Source organism: Giraffa tippelskirchi, chromosome 6 (assembly GCF_054371585.1).
Source record: "Giraffa tippelskirchi isolate mGirTip1 chromosome 6, T2T-mGirTip1v1.2.pri, whole genome shotgun sequence".
NCBI classification, from domain to species: domain Eukaryota; kingdom Metazoa; phylum Chordata; class Mammalia; order Artiodactyla; family Giraffidae; genus Giraffa; species Giraffa tippelskirchi.
The window spans coordinates 67990284-68008670 of record NC_137280.1 but is presented as its reverse complement, the minus strand read 5'-3'; the positions used below and the strand labels follow the sequence as shown (position 1 = coordinate 68008670).

Below are 18387 nucleotides of genomic sequence, written 5' to 3'. Positions count from 1 at the left end.
CCCTTGCCTGTTGCCCAGTCCAGGCTCTGGAAGATGATGCTGTGTACTGTGTACATGCCCAGAGCTGGGGCCAGGCAGACCCTGAGTCAGAATCCTGCTCTAAGGATAGAATCTTGGGCCATATTTCAAATAAATATTCCTAACTTTCCTCAGCTGCAAATAGAGTTGAAAATACTAATTCCTGTTTTATAAAGGTTGGTGTGAAGATCCACTGAGATCACGTGTGCTTGGTGCTAAGCACATAGTGAGTTCTTGGTAGATGTTAGTTATCCCATCATCATCATCATCACTAGCATCTGCTCCCTGTTGCATCATCTGGCTGAATGTAATTTGTAGAGTTACTGTCAGTGTATTATTATATACACTCTGTTATATTATATATATACTTTGCCATTGTTGTGTGACTGCTGCTGCTGCTGCTGAGTCGCTTCAGTCGTGTCCAACTCTGTGCGACCCCGTAGACTGCAGCCCACCAGGCTCCCCCGTCCCTAGGATTCTCCAGGCAAGAACACTGGAGTGGGTTGCCATTTCCTTCTCCAATGCATGAAAGTGAAAAGTGAAAGTGAAATCGCTCAGTCGTGTCTGACTCTTCATGACCCCATGGACTGCAGCCTATCAGGCTCCTCCGTTCATGGGATTTTCCAGGCAAGAGTGTGACTAATTACCACAAACTTAGTGGCTTAAATGAGACACATTTATCAGCTCACAGATCTCTGCTTAGGGCATCACAGGGATGAAATCCAGGTGCTGATCAGCTGCATTCTCACCTAGGTCTTGGGCTCCTCTTCTGAGGCCATTTCAGTTTGCTGGCAGATTTCAGCTCCTATGGTTGTAGGACTGAGGTCCCTCTTGCCTCGCTGGCTGGCAGCCGGGGGCCATTCTCACCTTTCAGGGACCATCCATATTCCTTGCCATATGCCCCTCTTCATCTTCAAAGCCAGCAAGGGAGAATCTCACTTGTGCTGAATCCTTCACAGGCTTCAAATCTCCCACTTCCTCTGACCTCTGTTCCCAGATTTAAAGGGAATCATGAAGTCAGGTCCACATAGATAATCTGCCTTTCTTAAAGTCGAGTGTGCCATATAAGATAACCCAAGCCATTATATTCACAGTCCCTAGGACTAAGCAGGGGCCAGGGAATCGTGGGGGTCACCTTAGATTCTACGTGCCATCACAGGCTTAGACACAGGGGTGTTGTGAATAGACCTCCTTGCATGCTACTTAGTACTGAACAGGTACTTATTTTCTTGTTTTCATTTTCAGTTAATCTTTTTCTCAATCAGGCTTCTGTTTTCTCAGTATCAACTCTGCTTTCTCACTCTTTTAAGTTACAAGAAAAGGCACTTGAATCTCTGCAAACATCAAAGATTTATCGGTTCTTTTGTATATTTGGATTGAATAACCTGATGGAGGTCATAGCTAAGCCGGAACCATTTGGGAAACAGTGGTCCCATTGGAAAGATTTTCAAAATGTTCACCTCAGGCAGAATCAAATATTTTTCCAGATGAAAATAGTTTGCCCTTTGCAATTGTGATTCTGAAACTGGGCTCAGAAAACTCTTCCCAGTAGGAATGGAGGTAAAGAAGAGCTGGAGATAAATCTACGTTCTTTCTAGTTTGGCCACGTTAGTGTTGGTGCATGGTGCATGGAGAAGAATTGGGCTTTTCGGATGGATTCATCCAGAGAAGAATCTCATTTGTCCACTGTTTCCCATCAGACCTTGTGCTGGACCACAGGGATACAGCTGTGAGGAGCCCAGAATGGACCTCACTCTGAAGAGCACCTGCCAAAAGGAGAGGCTGACAATGGCACATAGACCTGTATATCAGATGATTTCAGACAGGGGTAAATGCCATCAGGAAATGAACAGGGTGGGAACTTGCATAGAATTTGTATCCTACTGTTGTGTGAAAATTGAATAAATCCTAATTATGTTGAATCGGTTCATGGTGCTTTTCATGTCTACTATATCCTTCTGCTTTTCTGTATTCATTCTATTAAGTTTTCAGAGTTTGCCATTGAAATTACAATTAAAGATCTTAATTTATCTACTTAAAATAATTGTAATATATCACGGAACTATATGTAACTTTGTTCTGTATTTTCCAAGTCTCCTGTAAATGTGTTATCATCCCTTCATAATTTAAAAAACAAAAAAAGGAAAGAAAGAAAAAGAAATGGACAGGGTGTGCCTTTGGAAGTGGCTTAGTGAGGTGCTAACTATTTGAGTTGGGGCTCAAGGAGGCAAGTGTAAGGAAAGGCATTTTGGCTGAGATGTGAGTGATGCAAAGGAATCAGCGCTACAGAGCCCAGCAAAGCATTCCAGGCAGGTGCTGAGTACATGCAAACATCCCGAACCTAGATGTAGACGGTGTTCAGGGAATGACTAGTACAGAGTGAGTGAAAGGGAGCAGGCTGGTCAAGGTGATGGATGACTGGGCTGAGCACCATCACTTATGGCTTCACAGGACATTCAGGAGCTGCCTGTTTCTGCAGGGCAATGTGATGGGCAGATGCTGGAGGGTTAAGGAGGAGAGTGGGGTCTGACTTACTTTTCTTCTTTTTTAGCGTGTTGTTTTGTTGGCTGTCCAGCATCTTTTACTTATTTGTTTTTTAGCTACAGTTGGCATCCCACAACTTTTTTGTACTCCCCAGGTGGCACTAATGGTAAAGAACTCACCTGCCGATGCAGGAGACACAAGAGACGCAGGTTCGATCCTGGGTCGGGAAGATCCCCTGGAGAAGGAAAGGCTTGGCAACCCACTCAAGGATCCTTGCTTGGAGAATCCCATGGACAGAGGAGCCTGGCAGGCTACAGTCCATGGGGTCACAAAGAGTCAGACACAACTAAAGTGACAGCATGCATGCACCACAACATTTACCTTTTTAAAGTGTACAATTGAATGATCTTTAGTATTTTCACAAGAGTGTGTGACCATCACTGCTTGGTCTGATTTACTTTCTTAAATGATAGTTCTAGCCGTTGTGTGGATGGTATGGAATGAGGCGAGGAAGCTCCTTCGGGAAAACAGGATGGTGGTTGGATCAGGGCAGCAGTGGTGATGGAGGAACACAGATGGCTCTGAGGCTTCCAGCTTTCCAAACTGGACGCATGCACAAGCTGTGGGGCTGGACAACCTGGCTTTGGATCTGGCCCTTTCTACTTACCCTAACCATGGGCAAATCACTTACTTGAGCTGAGCCTCAGCTTCCCAATCTGAAAAATGGGAACATGAATAACCACCTCGTGTGTTTACTCTGAAAACCAAAGAAGATAAAATACATACACGTCCAAGCACAGCACCCAGGAAATGGTGTGTTCTGTGTCAGTTTTCTTTTGTTTTGAGATCCCTCTGTCCCACCCTCAGAAGGCAGCCCCACTTGAAGGGCAGGTCTCAAGAACCCTGTTCAGGCATTCCCTGTTATTACACAGAGTTAATTTCCTAAGCCTGGAATGGAAGAACTTCTGGGGTTTCACCCACCAAGGGAAAACCATTTTTCATGGTGATGGGAGGATTGTCCCCATTCTGACTCCTTTGCCACCAAGCTGTGTGGTCTTGGGCAAGTCACAGCTCTTTGAGACTCCGTTTTCCCATTTACAAAAGGAAGTCATCTCCTCTGTCAGCATTCAGCTGTGTATGCCTGGGGAAAAAACTAAAGGTGACAGTCCTTACTTATAAGGTGACCACATGTCCTGGTTTGTCCAGGTCTGTTTCAGTTTTCTCTTGCTGTCCCAGCATAATTATTAATAGCTCTGTCTTTCACTGTCAGAAGTGGGCTGGTTTGGACAATAAACTATTGGGTCAATCAGTTTATCCACGTCATCACTTTTCCTGCAGGTCAAGTTAAATCTTTTCCTTTATTGCTTCAGCTGAAATATTGCAAGTGCCAGGTTCTGACAATTTAAGAGCAATTTTGGAGATCTTCCTGGTGTTTTTTAATTATTAAAAGAATATTTGCTTCTCTGCCTTTAGAATCTAGTCAGCATAAGATGCAATTCCATTGTCTATGTATAACTATCTAACTTATGTTATATGTCTGTATTACATTTCTATACATTATTAATAATAGCAAACTTTTCTCTGTGTCCTCAGGCTGAAGCAAAAGGAATGGGTTTGGGGCTGGGGAGTAGGGTAAATTGGTATCTCTCTTAAGCAGTGAGTAAGGGTGATGTCTTCATGTGTGAGATGAATGCAAGCAAACATGATGGAGGTCTCTATTTTTTTTTTCCTATCAAAAGTCTGAGTGGGGAGGGACTTTCCTGGCCATCCAGTAGGTTAAGACTGTGTTGCCACTGCACTGGGTGTGGACTTGATCCCTGGCCAGGGAACTAAGGTCCCACATGCCTCGTGGTGCAGCCAAAATATGAAAATAATTAATTTTAAAAACATCTCCAGTTGGCTTTTTTTAAAAAAGCCTAAGGGCAGAAACCAAAATTCCATTGATGCACTTAGAGTAGGGTGTCCAGGTGATTTATTCGTTCAGGTTTGACGCTTATGGGTTTCCCTGGTGGCTCAGATGGTAATGAATCTGCCTGCAGTGCAGGAGAGCTGGGTTTGATCCCTGAGTCGGGAAGATCCCTGGAGAAGGGAATGGCTACCCACTCCAGTATTCTTGCCTGGAGAATTCCATGGACAGAGGAGCCTGGTGGGCTACAGTCCATGGGGTCACAAAGAATGGGACAAGACTGAACCACTAACACTTCCACTTTTTTGATGCTAATACTCAGAGATAACCCAAAATGTATCCTAGATGCTCTGGGCTAGCTCACACGCCCTAGCAGAATATCGAGGTTGACCTGGCAACTCTCGGGTAAACCTAAGATTTAGTGTTTTCCATGCCAGCATCTGAGTAGAAATAACTTTATGAAATGGACTCATGGAACCTGGATTAAACAGCAAGGGAAAATGAAAACAGGGAAGAAGATTTGCTTCTGAGAACATTCAAATCCAGTCATGGAATATGCTTCTGGTTGCTATTTGGCAGAAACTGATTTTGAAAACATGAGGGTTTTTTTGTTTTTTTTTTTAATGTCTGATGTAGTTTTGCTTCTCATTTAAAAAATTTTTTTGAATAATTTTATTTGTTTGTATTTGGCTCCGCTGGGTCTTCCTTGCTGCTTGGGCTTTGGTCTAATTGCGATGAGCAGAGGCTACTCTCTAGTTGCAGTGAGCGGGCTTCTCATTGCCGTGGCTTTTCTTGTTGCAGAATATGGGCTCTAGGGTGCAGCTGTGGCTCCTGGGTGGGTTCTAGAGCACAGGCTCAGAAGTTGTGGTGCAGGGGGTTAGTTCTTCCATGGCATGTGAGCTCTGCCCCGACAGGGATCGAACCCAGGTCTCCTGCATTGGCAGACAGATTCCTTACCACTGAGCCACCTGGGAAGTCCCTGCTTCTCACTTCTGGACAGACTACTGTTATCTCAGCTGGTGCTATGACTGTGTCCCCTCCTGGGTATGGGTAGTATTAATTGGGAACACTCCGGGTCACCAGTAAAATTGGCTTAGAAGAGAAGATTTTATTTTTCTCACATAACAAGATATATGAAGCAAGCAGCTGCTGACATTTGTGCAACAGCTTAGCAATGGCAGAGCCAATGTCTGAATGATTGTCTTGGCTTTTACCTCATGTTGGTTATGTTATCATCATAAAACACAGCACATACAAGCGTTAAACCCTTGTTACAGGACAGAAGGAAGATACAGAAAGCCTTTTATAAGGAAAAGCCAAAAGCCTTCCTGCCTCATCTCATTGGCCAGAACTATGTCACATGACCACCCAATCTACAGGGATGCTGTAGAGTTAATGGAGTTAATGTTTGAGGCTGTTCTTAATGGAATTGGGTGTCCGTTAGTAATGAAGAGAAGAATAAAGTCTACTAGTTGACTCAGAACATCTGCTACAAGAGTACGTGTCAGTGATGATATTGCTACCTGTCGTTCAATTGCTGAGTTGTGTCTGACTCTTCGTAACCCTATGGACTGCAGCACGCCAGGCTTCCTTGTCCTTCACCATCTCCCAGAGTTCGCACAAACTCACATCCAACACATCGGTGATGCCATCCAACCATCTCATCCCCTGTCGCCGCCTTCTACTCCTGCCCTCAATCTTTCCAAGCATCAGAGTCTTTTCCAATGAGTCGGCTCTTCGCATCTGGTGGCCAAAGTATTGTTACTTAAGGACCGTATTTTAGAAGCTGGGGATGTAAACATGTTCTGACCAAGTGCTTGCTTTGTGCCCATGGTTTTGATTGCTCAAGTCAAAATAGTAGTCAATGCTCTTAAAGAGTTTAAAATTAAGTTCTTATTTCATATTGTGTCCATATGACCTAGCCCAGTTCTATAAGCATATTAGACCCTGAAGACATGTGATGCAGAGTTTATTTGTGGGACAGCTAGCAATGAAAGTGTGGAACTATTGACTGTTGAGTCTGTGGTGCATAGGCCAGCATCCCCTGGGAGCTTGTCAGAAATGCAGTCTCTCAGACCCCACCCCAGACCCATAGAATTAGAATGTGCTATTTAACAAAATCCCCAGGGATTCCTGTGCACGTTAACTGCTGAGATGCTCTGGGGTTACAGTAATGCTCCAAGTATTGATAGCCTGATCACATTTGCGGAAACAGGAATACAGACAGACAGCTACACAGGTAGATTTTCCTGTGGCTCAGGGAGGCAGCAGTCACCAACTTTTTTGGCATCAGGGACCAATTTCTCGGAAGACAATTTTTCCATGGACCAGGGCGGGACAGGGATGGTTTCTGGATAATTCAAGCACATTACATTTATTGTGCCCTTTATTGCTAATCTAATGCCTGCACTGATCTGACAGGAGGTACAAGGCTCAGAGTTTGGGAACCCCTGCAGGGAGTAATGAGCATATGCTAAGGAGTCATTTGTCTATGCTTTAGACCCACATCTTTCCATGTCCTGGTTGGAAGACCTTCACTGACTTCCTAGTGTCTGAAACTCCATCTCACCTGCTGGAAATTATTGGAATGGTTATTATTTCCCACAAGGAGGTTCTAAGGGATGGGACATCCAAAGTGTTGAGCACCGTGTTCTATATGTTATGGGAGCCCAGTCAATGCAAATTTCCTTTTGAAAAATGTTCAAAGTTAGAACTGTCGTGCGACCCTCAGGATCATTGCCTCTGAGGATTGAGGGAAGGAGCTTAGGACCACTGTGGCTTCAAACCATCAGGCAGAGTGTGATGGAACAATGGAAGGTGTCCTAGAATATGGGAGAGAGTTGGAGAGGACATCACACATCAAAGGAAAGGTTTAAACGCATCTGCAGAGGGACCCAGCTGTCTAAGTGCACGAGTTTCCCAGGGCTGCCGTAGCAAAGCACCACGTACTGCATGGAGAGCAACACATATCCACTTCCTCACAGGTCTGGAGACCAAAGGTCCAAAGTCCAGGTGTTGGCAGAGTCATGCTTTCTTGGAAGGCTCTAAGGAGGAAACTGCCTTGCTGCTTCTAGCTCCTGAGGTTTCCTGGCAGTTCCTGGACTTCCTTCCATGGCTTGTAGATTCGTCACTCCGGTCCCCTGGCCATCTGCTCCCTGCATGTCTTCACCTCTTCTTCCCTCTGGGCGTGTTTGTCTCTGTGTCCAGATTCTCCCTTTTTATAATGAAACCAGTGCTGTTGGATTAGGGCCCACCCTAATGACTTCATTTTAACTTTATCTCCAGGAAGACCCAATTTCCAGATAAGGTCACATGTTGGGGTAGTGGGGATTGGAACCCCAACATATCTTTTATTATTGTTGTTGTTGTTGTTCAGTCACTAAGTCACGTCTGACTCTCCACAACCACATGGACTACAGCACTCCAGGCTCCCCTGTCCTTCACTGTCTCCTGGAGTTTGCTCAAATTCACGTTCATCTTTTAATGAAGGACAAAATTCAACCCATAATACTAAACAAGGATTCTTGGTGAGAAGTGGATGCAATTCTAGAGAGGATAGGGGTGATTGAGGCTATACAACTTAGTATTGTCTATAGGACCACAGCATAATGTTAGAAAATGAAAGGGATTTCCCTGACAATCTGGTGGTTAAGACTCCATGCTTCCAATGCAGGGGGTGAGATTGGTCCCTGGTGGGGAACTAAGATCCCATATGCCACATGGCACACCCCCCTTAAAAATGTATAAGAGTATCAATAAATAATAAAAGAAAACCAGATTTGAAAACCACCAGTAAAGTGTAGTGCTTTTTTTTTTTCTACCAAAGACTAGCGTGGCCATGATTTTTACGAATCATGTCTTCCCATTGCTCTGGTGCCCATGTGCCTACATGTGTGCTCAGTCGTGTCCCGACTCTTTGGGTGCCCCTGGACTGTAACCCACCAGGCTCCTCTGTCCATGGGATTCTCCAGGCAAGAATACTGGCCATTTCCTCCTCCAGGGGATCTTCCCCACCCAGGAATGGAACCTGTGTCTTTTGCATCACCTACATTGGCAGGCAGATTCTTTACCACTGTGCCACCTGGGAGCTCCTAGTGCCTGGGGCTTGAGATGAATTCTCATCTCTCTGCTTTCAAAATAATGTCACAGGGACCTCCCTGAGTGAGTGGCAGGAAGACACATTGTAAGAAAATCTCCTGTGACTTAACATGGAGAGAGATTGGAGGGTAGTTGTGTTTTGCGTGTCTGTGTGTGTGTGTGTATTTCTCTTCTGTCTGTGGTGGCAGCAGCAGCTGTATCTTTCTCAGCAGTGACAGGCTGAGAAATTGGAAGATGAATTTCAGCTGAGCGCGTGGGTGTGATTTCTCTTTTCTCTGGGGCGAGGAGGGGGCGAGGAGGGGGCGAGGAGGGGGCGAGGAGGGGGCGGGGTGGGCTTCATCCTGGAAGGTACAGAGCTGTTTTTATCCTGGCCTGGGAAATTGAAGAAGCAACTGCCAGTGTGCAAATGAGGGCTTTGCAGCAGCCTCCAGGGGTCCTTCCTGCTGGGAGCCCTGGGGAGGTGCCAATTTGAGTACTGATTGGATCCCCTGCCCCGAGGGAGGCAGCCTTGGAGGGAAGTGGGGAGGGGCTTTTGGTCCTGTCACCTGTAAACAGGTGAGACAGATCTATCATGGCCCTGAGGCAGAGAAGCAAACAAGTTTGTTATTGACAAACTTGGCTTCCCAGATGGAAAGTGAGTGATCAGACCTCATCCCGCCTTTCCCAGAGCCCATAGCTCTTCTGCACTGGAGTGTTCTGTGAAAGATGCCAATTATGTGCATTGGTATATTTACCAGCTCCCTCCCTGCAAGTCTCCTTGTAGGAGATGGTGGCATATCCTTAGTCTTAATGCAGTCAGCCTAAGGCTTCTGTCTACCCTGCTGTGTTTTGTCCTGGGGCGATGCCGTATTTCCTTCCTTATGCAATATGTTTAGTGACAAGAACATCCCTCTTGGAAGGTCTAGGCGTGTCCCTCTCCCCCGCCCCCTCACCACCCTCTGCTCTTCCTGAATGCTCCCTTCAGTCCTGTTCATTCCCATAGCTTAACTGACCACCTGCTAGCCCTCGACTTTCAGATTTCTAGCTCCAAACCAGATTCCCTTAGAAATTCCAGCATGTGTTTGCTGACTAGCCAACACCCCCGGAAGCTGCCACACAGGCACCTCCGGCACAATCTTCAAAATTAGTCTCATTATCTTTCTTCCCAAGTTTCTTCTGTACCAAAACCCTGCAGTAAAAAGCAATGCCATCTTATCCATGCTATCCTCCACACCCTGTGGCCTCTCTTGCTCCATCCTTTTTACTGAAGTTGTGAAGTCATGTTAGCTAAAGCTAACTTAGCTAAAGCTAAGTGTTCGACGTATTTTGAGTTGGCCTACTCTTCCTGCCATTGCCACTGGCTTGGTTGAGCCTTTCATCAGTATTCTCCTGGGAAAATCTGTACCAGCAGCACCTTTCATGTCGTTCTTCACCCCACATTGAGAAAGATCTTTATGAAACAGAAATGTGATCTTAATTGCATGTAAAATGCTTTGTCAGGGAGGAAAAACTTTTCCTATATCCTCTCAGCTTCTGTACTTAGGACCTGCAAATTAAACTGACAGATGATAGATTAGCAGGAAAAAAGGCAAACTTCATTAATGTAAGATCACAGGAGCTTGCAGAAAAGATGGCTCAAAGAAGTGATTAAAATGGAGGGCTTATACACCAAGTTAATAGGAAAAGGATAAGGGGAGAAAATGGGTTTCCCTAGTAGCTCAGATGGTAAAGAATCTGCCTGCAATGCAGGAGACCCAGGTTCAATCCCTGGGTCAGGAAGATCCCCTGGAGAAGGTAATGGCTACCACTCCTATATTCTTGCCTAGAGAATTCCATGGACAGACCATGGGGTTGCAAAGAGTCAAATGTGACTGAGCAACTAACACATGACACAAAGGGGAGAAAGGGTACTTACTTTAAAAAGTATGACTTTGGAGAAAGAAAAATGGGTCTTAGGAGAATAGATGGGAGTTGTGATAGTTTTGTGACAATGTTAATGCAGTTTCTCATCCTAATACTGATTTCTAGTCTCTGGTGATAAGAATCAATCTTCTCCCAGTATAGGAAACCTCCTTTGAAAAGGGGAACTTAGGGTAGCTGTATTCTCTTGGAAGGCTCTGCTTTTAGGTAGATGAGGGTGGGGAGTTCAGATAAAGGCCTTTTCTGCATCTTTTGATTCTCAAATGTCTTCAGCCTAAAATAATTTTGAATGCCTCCGTGGTACATTCTGGGCACCTTCATTGTCAATGGCTCTCTATTATCTGCAAGATAAATGCTCAGCTCCCTAACAGGATGTATCAAGCTGGCTAGGATTTGACCTCCATTCCTGTGGTTTCATTTCATAGAATTCCTTTCCTGCCTTCTCTGCCTGCCTCTCTTTCTTTCCTTTTAAGAATCAGCTGAGGGCTATCTGTGGAAAGACCCTTCCAGACCTTCTCAGGCTGGGGTAGGTACCTCTCCCCAGCTGTACCCTAAGGTTCTCTCATTCTCAACTTTGACCACAGTGGACCAAAAATATATTTTCTTGTCTCTTTATCAGATAACAATAAAAATAAGGGCTACACTTTTTGCATGTTCATCATAGTGAACACTCAAAAACATAAATTTTTTTTGAGTGTTTCCATGAAGTAATTAATTTAAAATTCACAACAGCTCTCTGACACAGGTACTAGGTTGTGAGCTTCTTGAAAGAAAGGACTGTTGCTTTTGCAATTATGTATCCTCTGCGACCAGTTCTATACCAGACACATAATAGGTGCTCAGTAAACATTTTCTTTAATAAATGAGTGAACAGATGGGTGGATAAGTGAATTATTCTGTGTTACATGGTGTCTCTTTGTTCATATTCTTTAATAAAATTCATCATTTGTCATTCTGAGGCCTGAGTAGTTTGAGCTCTTGAGGAAAAAAGCCCACTAGGTTAGAAATCACGTGAACTTGATTTGTGTAAATCAAATCAGTTTCCCCAGAGGCAAAACTGCCTGGATTTTAACTAAACCTATGACAACTTAATGGAAGCTCCCTCTGACTAATTGCCATAGCTTTGATTTTTTCAACACTATTGTATTCCAGGGAAGATTTCATCTAAATTAGCTTACTCACTGTTGGAGGAACTAAACACAGTCTTATTGGGTTTAGTATTTTTGTTGTTGTTTTTGTTAACTTCCGTGTGAACTCAGTCCTGCTTCTTAATTTCTCACCTTCTCCGAGTGTGAGAAATGTCTACAGTTCATGAGACAAGGAAGACTCTGCTAAACAAAGGGTGATGGGAGGTGAGTTTGTAGTCTTCTTACGGGCAAATGAATAAACTGGAATGCCTGTGTAATCTGCTATCCATAATATAAAGTCTCCCACAAAACCACGAACAATGGGGGTCGGGAAAAGAGGAATTCCTCTCTAATATCATGGAAGGCCAAAGTTGCAAAATCCTTTTGTAAATAAAGGTTTGTGTAAAGTCAGTGATTTTGATCACTCTGAGAGTATTGCCAAATGTGGACCCAGAATTATATCCTCCTTATGAAGTTCACTTTCACTGACTTGATCTTGTCTGGATTGACCGTGAAATCTTTTTCCTTTGTTTAGTCATAGACTCAGCTCCAGGAGAACATTCATACTTGATACCCCTTTGTATTTCTCAGGTGATCTCTCACCAGCCTCAGCCTGTCTCTGTAGACCGTTCTGCAAAATGGTACTGTCTGTAATGGCTACCACTATCGTTAACTTTTAAGAACATCATGCCTAGTGTGTAAAATTACAGCTTTCTGGCTCTGTACTTCTTGGAATTTACTCTGATTTGGGCCTTGACCACTTGTCAATTTATTACTTTAATATTAATTTATTTATTCTTGGCTGCACTGGGTCTTCCTTGCTGCACGCAAGCTACTCTCTAGTTGTGGTGTGCTGCAGGCTTCTCATTGTGATTTTTCTCTTGTTGGGGAGCATGAGCTCTGGGGTCTGCAGGCTCACTGGTTGTAGCACACAGGCTTATTGCTCTGCAGCATGTGGGATCTTCTCAGACCAGGGATGGAACCCATGTTCCCTGCATTGGCAGGTGGATTCTGAACCACTGGACCACCAGGGAAGTACCTAGTTTAATATTGCCAGCAAGCCATGATTTCCTAACCTGCCTCTGCACTTGTAGACACACACATACACATTCATGTCCACCAGCAATCGATGAAAACACCCTATAATATGGTATTTAACTCACCACTGCATTCTTAAGAAATCCTCTATGACTACTTATAGCATAGGAAAGCAGACTCTTAGGGTAGGAAGAAGCCTAAACATCACTTGTTCTAGGCCCTCACATGCAAATTAAATCTCCTTGCTGACATCCATGGAGGGGAATACCTTACTTCCAAGGCAGCCAGTGCTCTCCGAGGTCAGCTCCAGCTCTAAATTCCTGGTTTCATGCAGATCCCTTCACCTCTTTGCCTGGACTTAGGCTCATAACTAGTGGCCTGCTGGTAAATATTTCATCAGTTCAGTTCAATTCAGTCACTCAGTCATGTCCAACTCTTTGCAACCCCATGAACTGCAGCACGCCAGGCCTCCCTGTCCATCACCAACTCCCAGAGTCAACCCAAACCCATGTCCATAGAGTCGGTGATGCCATCCAGCCATCTAATCCTCTGTCGTCCCCTTCTCCTCCTGCCCTCAATCTCCCAGCATCAGGGTCTTTTCGAATGAGTCGGGTCTTTTCGAATCAGTCAGCTCTTTGCATGAGGTGGCCAAAGTATTGGAGTTTCAGCTTCAACATCAGTCCTTCCAATGAGCACCCAGGACTGATCTCCTTTAGGATGGACTGGTTGGATCTCCTTGCAGTCCAAGGGACTCTCAAGAGTCTTCTCCAACACCACAGTTCAAAAGCATCAATTCTTCAGTGCTCAGCTTTCTTTATGGTCCAACTCTCACATCCATACATGACCACTGGAAAAACCATAGCTTTGACTATACAGACCTTTGTTGGCAAAGTAATGTCTCTGCTTTTTAATATGCTGTCTAGGTTGGTCATAACTTTCCTTCCAAGGAGTAAGCGTCTTTTAATTTCATTGCTGCAATCACCATCTACAGTGATTTTGGAGCCCAGAAAAATAAAGTCAGCCACTGTTTCCACTGTTTCCCCATCTATCTGCCATGAAGTGATGGGACTTGACGCCATGATCTTAGTTTTCTGCATGTTGAGCTTTAAGCCAACTTTTTCACTCTCCTGTTTCACTTTCATCAAGAGGCTCTTTAGTTCTTCTTCACTTTCTGCCATAAGCGTGGTGTCTTCTGCATATCTGAGGTTATTGATATTTCTCCTGGCAATCTTGATTCCAGCTCGTGATTCTTCCAGCCCAGCGTTTCTCATGATGTACTCTGCATAGAAGTTAAATAAGCAGGGTGACAATATACAGCCTTGACGTACTCCTTTTCCTATTTGGAATCAGTCTGTTGTTCCCTGTCCAGTTCTAACTGTTGCTTCCTGACCTGCATACAGGTTTCTCAAGGGGCAGGTCAGGTGGTCTGGAATGCCCATCTCTTTCAGAATTTTCCACAGTTTATTGTGATCCACACAGTCAAAGGCTTTGGCGTAGTCAATAAAGCAGTAATAGATGTTTTTCTGGAACTCTCTTGCTTTTTCAATGATCCAGCGGATGTTGGCAATTTGATCTCTGGTTCCTCTGCTTTTTCTAAAACCAGCTTAAACATCTGGAAGTTCACAGTTCACATATTGCTGAAGCCTGGCTTGAAGAATTTTAAGCATTACTTTACTAGTGTGTGAGATGAGTGCAATTGTGCGGTAGTTGGAGCATTCTTTGGCATTGCCTTTCTTTGTGATTGGAATGAAAACTGACCTTTTCCAGTAACTTCTTATAAAGAAAAACACTGGTTTGTACCATTTGCCTTTTTCAATGGTGTTGATACTTCCACTGTGGCCAGGTTCAGGCAACCAATGTAAAGTATCTGAAATCAGAGTTGAGAAGTAAAGTGAAAGTTGTTCAGTCATGTCCAGCTCTTTGTGACCCCATGGACTGTAGCCCGCCAGGCTCCTCTGTTCACGGGATCCTCCAGGCAAGAGTACTGCAGGCAAGAATGGGTAGTCATTCTCTTCTCCAAGGGATCTTCCCAATCCAAGGCTTGAACCCAAATCTCCTGCATTTCTTTACCACTAAGCCACCAGGGGAGTTGGGAAGGAGTGCACATAATTGGCTCTTGCAAAACAGTCTGAACAGGTCCCAGGACACCACTGCTTCCCAGTTGGCATCACATATAAGCAGAGTAAATATCTGCCATAGCTTCCCAGGTCTCCGATGTGAAGCCCATGCATTCACCCTCCCTGTCTTCTCTGTATCCTACTTGCTCCTGATGAGTTTTTAGCTGCATCTAAGGCTCTGCATTGCCTTCCCAGCCACCAGTTCCCTTTTGCTCCCAAAATATGAGTCCAGTGATCTTTCTAGACTGACCACCTGACTTTCTCTGGCATGTTTCCATTCTGGCTCCAGTTCACGGAGGGACGCAGCACTAGTTACTTCTATCTTTATCTCATTCCATACCTATTAGAGATGTGAAGATATTTTAAAAGTTCTTTTCACTGGACACAATATTCCTGACTGTGACTTCTACCAACAGAATGTATTTATTTTTTCCTCCTGGGTGCTCACACAGAAAAAGCCCTGCTGCATCTCCTCACTTCCTGATTTCCAGACAGGACAAACTGGGAGATCTAGTCTCTCCTAACTTTAGCATGCATACTTTATTAATGCAGCCTCCTGTTTTCAATTGTAAGCCCAGAGAGGACCATGTCTACTCTGTTTATCATCATATTCATGCCTGGCATAATGCTGGAAATGTTGTAGATACTTGGTAATGAGAACTGCCCATTCCTTCAGGCCTTCATTCATTCATCCATTCTTCCAGTTGATGGAATTACCATTATGCACAGTAGGTGACCATAAGCAGAATGGAAAGTTAAGACAGAGCATTGTTGAAAACTCAAAAATATCTGCATCCACTTGATATCGACATATTCACACTGCTATATTTAAAATGGATAACCAACAAGGACCTCTTGTATAGTGCATGGAACTCTACTCAGTGTTATGTGGCAGCCTAGATGGTAGGGGGATTTGGGGGAGACTGGATACATGTATATGTATGGCTCAGTCCCTTTGCTGTCCACCTGAAACTATCACAACATTATTAATCAGCTATTCCCCAATACAAAATTAAAAGTTTTTTTTTTTTAGAAAAAAGTATCCGAGTCAAGGTATTTGAGTGGCGCATGGACTGGGGACTGGCTCATTTTTCAGCTACTTAGAGAAAGGATTGTTCTGTTCCCTTTGGATCAATTAGCCATAATGAATCTAATTTTAATACTTTTCAGAGCTAGAGAAAATGGCAAAATGAGAAATTTTGCCTTGAGTTTGGTTCTTGAGGGTACAGCATGTTCCTGCTGATTGACAAACTGTTGCATCAGACTCCATTCATTAATTGAGATGGATTAGTTTGTGGGCGGGGCGCAGGTGAGAATTAGAGAGAAGCAAGGAAGAATGCTCTTCAGAAGGATGTCTCCTCATGTTCAAGGACATCCAGACTCTCAGAGTCTCCACCACACGAAGGGAGGCCCAACAGCCACCAGCCTGAGCCTGGGCTAATCAATCCATCAAATTAAATTTTAAAAAGCAGTTAACCCTGTTTATATTTGTGTGTGTCTGAATTTTAATTATATAAGATCATCTCCATGACTTTCTGGAAGGGTACAAGTGTAAATTTTGAGTCTATAAGTTAAATCTTTTAGAAAATGAAATATTATTCTGGAGCTGAGATTTGTTATTAGATTTTAATAATTTATTTTGTGTGTGTGTGTTTACCAAACATGTATTCAAGGCTTGCTGTATGCCAGGCATTGTGCTCAATACTAAGGTGTCAAAAGTAAATAAGTTTCCTGCCCTCTGTAATTAGCCTCTCAAAGCATATACTGACTACATCCAGGTCTTCCAGGCTTTATTAAAATTTCAGATTAACCCAGTCACATTCTATGCATACTAATATCAGAGTCTATTTGGGGAGTCCAAAATGTGCATTTTAAAATACGTTCTGCAGGTCATTCTCATGCATTCTAAAGTTTGATGTCATTCATTACAGTAAATGGGGGCTGGTGGTTCAGAAGGTAAAGAATCTGTCTGAAATGCAGGAGACCGGGGTTTGATCCCTGGGTCGGGAAGATCCCCTGGAGAAGGAATGGCTACCCACTCCAGTATTCTTGCCTGGGAAATCCCACAGGCAGAGGAGCCTGGTGGGCTACAGTCCATGGGGTCTCGAAGAGTTGAACACGACTGAGACTGAGCCATGACTGTAAACACAATGGTAATAGCTTGCGTTTATGCTTTAAAAAAAAAAATAATTGCAGTATCTTGGGATTCCCACACTAAAATTCCTCCAACACCTTCACTGTAAGTAACAGAAGTGACAGCACATCTGGCAAAGGTGCTGAACTCCTCTCCCACCAGCTCTGCCTGCTGCCCCTGCTCTAAGGGCTCCTACACGTTCTACTTTGTACACATCTCTGTGAAGGGACTTCTCATGTGAGATTACAGTTCATGTCCATAGTCGCCTGCCTTCCTGCTGGACAGCGGGCTCCTTGAGAATGAATAGCGTCTTGTTTTTGAAATCTGAATACCCAGCCCTCCCACACTGTTTGGTTCTTCAGTTCAGTTCAGTCGCTCGGTCGTGTCCGACTCTTTGTGACCCCAGGGACTGCAGCATGCCAGGCCTCCCTGTCCGTCACCAACTCCAGAGTTTACTTGTTAGGTAGTTAGAATAGGAAAAAGGAGTCCAGAATGGTGGTGGCTAAGAGACAAGGGAAAAGCCCACGGCACCATAGATGTCAGGGAAGCGTAATCTCCTCGGTTCTGTCTTGTCACAACAAAGATTTGAAGTGATGGACGTTAAAGCCCTTGGCATGTCACAGCTCTTGGACAGTCCATGTTATAGTTCTCAGACAGATCAGTTCTATTTAGAAAATAAGGAAAAATACATCCTCCAGGCGTGGGGGCATGCTGACCCAAAAGACGCGAAGAGAAGAGAGAGAGAGAGAAAGAAAACACGTGCTCGCATGGGGGAGAGAGAGAGAGAGAGACCCCCGGCCCTTTGGGTCCTCTTTTTATGTTTTTCTCCTCCCCTGGGCCTGCCCTATGTAAACTGGGCCAGCCAGGATTGCTGTTTGTTCTACCTGAGGTCCTCACTCTGGTCCTCGGACCTTCCTTTGTTCTATTTTCGCGGGCTTTTCCCTTGTCTCTTAGCCACCGCCATTTTGGACTCCTTTTTCCTATTCTAACTACCTAACATTCTCAAACTCATGTCCATTGAGTCGGTGATGCCAGCAGGTCCTTAAAAGTGCTATCTCCTTTCCTTCCTTCCTGTCTGAGAAGTAAGTTTGTCATCATTGTAGTATCTTGTGTAATGCGTTTTGTTGAATGTGTGGGTTTTCCCGTTTGTGAATGAATGAAGGAAATCCACAAAGCAGCATCACACACAGTATGCCCTTTGATGAGACAGCCAGTAATGATCACTGATATCAGTACGTGGCTTTCACCAAGTGTTTGTCAATTACCAATCACCCCTGTTCACGTTCATGATTTTTATCACATCCAAGCTGGTATGCATCTAATATTTTCCTCTTGAGGTAAACGTCGGTTCTTGCTCCCGTAAGTTTAGCCTGGTCCTAAGCAGTAGTGTCTGTGAAGTTATGTACCTGGTGTGCTCAGTTATGTTCTTTTCAGATCCACATTAAGTACATAACTCAGCTGACATTGCAGAAAGGTCCTTCGTGTGCCACCCGCAGGCACATTCCACGCTGTAGAGCAGGCTTCCTGTGGCTGAGTGCCCCAGAGTTCCTGGTTCAGACTTTAAGC

General features: G+C 44.3%; 1 protein-coding gene across 1 annotated transcript in view; it reads left to right on the top strand.

The window, feature by feature from the left end:
• The window catches only part of KCNQ3 (potassium voltage-gated channel subfamily Q member 3), a 294819-nt gene that overhangs the window by 206802 nt on the left and 69630 nt on the right, over nucleotides 1-18387 (top strand). The window lies entirely within an intron of this gene.